General features: G+C 53.8%; 1 pseudogene; it reads left to right on the forward strand.

Annotated features, from left to right (window-relative positions):
- Window positions 1–408: 408 nt before the first annotated feature.
- On the forward strand, window positions 409–1,972 carry LOC119344460 (annotated as a pseudogene).
- The last annotated feature ends 108 nt before the right edge of the window (window positions 1,973–2,080 follow it).

Genomic DNA, 2,080 nt, shown 5'->3' on the forward strand with positions numbered 1-2,080 from the left:
TTACAGGTCACCGTATTTTGGATCATTTCTTAATCATGATTTGAACTAATAAAATCTAAGCTATACATTAAAAAATAATATCATTGGAAACTACATTCAAATATGAATCCAACAATATTATTTGATTTGTTGTGACATGCATTGACAATTTGCTAGTCAAATATGTGATTAAATTTTGACTTAAAATATGGGAGGGACTAATAAACCCTACTCCAAAGTCGAAAGTATTTTTTTGCGCCTACTCAAAAGTTGGCGATACTTATTTTCACAACCGTCTATAGGTGAGCAATAAAGGTGCAATAAAGACCGTCCCATCCCCTGTATCAGCCAAAGATTGAATTATATTATAATGGCATCTATGCAGCTCAACTACCGCGTGCCAAGCCCATGCGTGAGTAAATACGGCAGGCGCAGCTCAATCCATCAAGCCATGGCAGACTTGCTCCTCCTAACCCTGCTTCCCTTGGCTCTCCTCTTCCTCCTCCTCCACCATGCATCGCCAATCAAAGCCCTTCTCACGAGGGCCAAGTCGGTTCTGGCACCGGAGCTCTCCACGGTGTGGAAGCCACAGCCAGCTAGCATCTTCGTCACGGACCCCGAGACGGCGCACAGCCTTCTCGTGCGTGGCAGCGCCGCTGGCTCCTTCTCCAACCGCCCACCGTCCATTTCTCCCAGCGCCATCCTCTCGCGCCGTCAATACCAGAACATCACCTCCGCTCCCTACGGTGAGCACTGGCGCGCCATTCGTCACAACCTCACATCGGAGGTCCTCCACCCAACGCAGCTCCACCGGCACGCGTCAGCGCGCCGCCGTGCACTACATGGACTCGTCGTGGACCTCGCCGAGCAGAGGAAAGACGGCGTGGTTCACGCGGCGGAGAGCATCCGCTACGCTATGTTTGGCCTGGTGGCCAACATGTGTTTCGGCGACGACATCGACAATAACCGCGTCCGTGCCATGGCCGACGCTCAGAGTGACCTCGTCAAGTCCCTATCTACGGCGCGCGTGTTCGCGCACGCCATGCTCCCCGCACTGACCAGGCTCATTTATCGTAATCGGTGGAAGAAGCTAGCCGCCCTGCGACAGCAGCAGGAGCAGACGTACCTACCACTCATCGACTCCCGTCGCGGCCGGCACCGGCGACCCAGCGAGACGCCGGTGTATGTGGACACGCTCATCGATCTCAAGGTGCCGGACGACCACAGTCAGGACCCAAGGCGGCATCGAAGAAGGCTGTCCGATGGTGAACTCGTCGGCATGTGCTCCTAGTTCCTTGGTGCTGGAACTGAAACGACAGCATCAGCGCTGCAGTGGATCATGGCCAACTTGGTGAAGCGTCCCGACATACAGGAGGCCGTCCGGAAGGAGATCAATGCCGTCGTGGGTGCGGACGCCGATGAAGTCAGCGAGGTTGTTCTTGGGAAGCTGGAGTACCTGCACGCTGTCATCATGGAGGCACTCCGGCTGCATCCGCCGACGTCTTTTGCGTTCAGGCAGGTGATGGAAGAGGATCATGTGGTTCACAATGGCCAGCGTATTCCAGTGGGCACAAAAGTGTACTTCCCACTGGCTGCTATAGCACGAGACAGGATAGCGTGGGATAACCCTGACGAGTTCAAGCCACAACGGTTCCTGTCCTGCAAGGATGCATCCCAAGGAACCGACGGCACGATCAAAATGATGCCTTTCGGCGGTGGTCGGAGGATGTGCCCTGGTAGGGGTGTCGCAATGCTGCACTTAAGCTACTTCACCGCCAACCTTGTGAGGGAGTTCCGGTGGAGGGAGGGAGAAGGTGAGCTTGCTGTCGATCTCCAGCCGCATGTTGAGATCTTCACTGTCATGAAGCGGCCATTGCGTGCTCACCTAGAGCTTGAAAGGACAGAGATCAAAACTAGTTAATTAGCTGGGCTGATCAAGGTTTCTTGGTTGTACTGTGTTTGCTAAATGCTAATAACGAACCATATGAATGTTTTTTGAGCGTCAGTTGATTCCTCCCCCGTACGCACGCTAAGTGTCGAGCGAAGACGAAGCGTGGCCTGCGAGGACTTGCCAAGAATGAATCGGAGCAGGCAACAAAGC

Source organism: Triticum dicoccoides, unplaced genomic scaffold (assembly GCF_002162155.2).
Source record: "Triticum dicoccoides isolate Atlit2015 ecotype Zavitan unplaced genomic scaffold, WEW_v2.0 scaffold169542, whole genome shotgun sequence".
NCBI lineage: Eukaryota > Viridiplantae > Streptophyta > Magnoliopsida > Poales > Poaceae > Triticum > Triticum dicoccoides.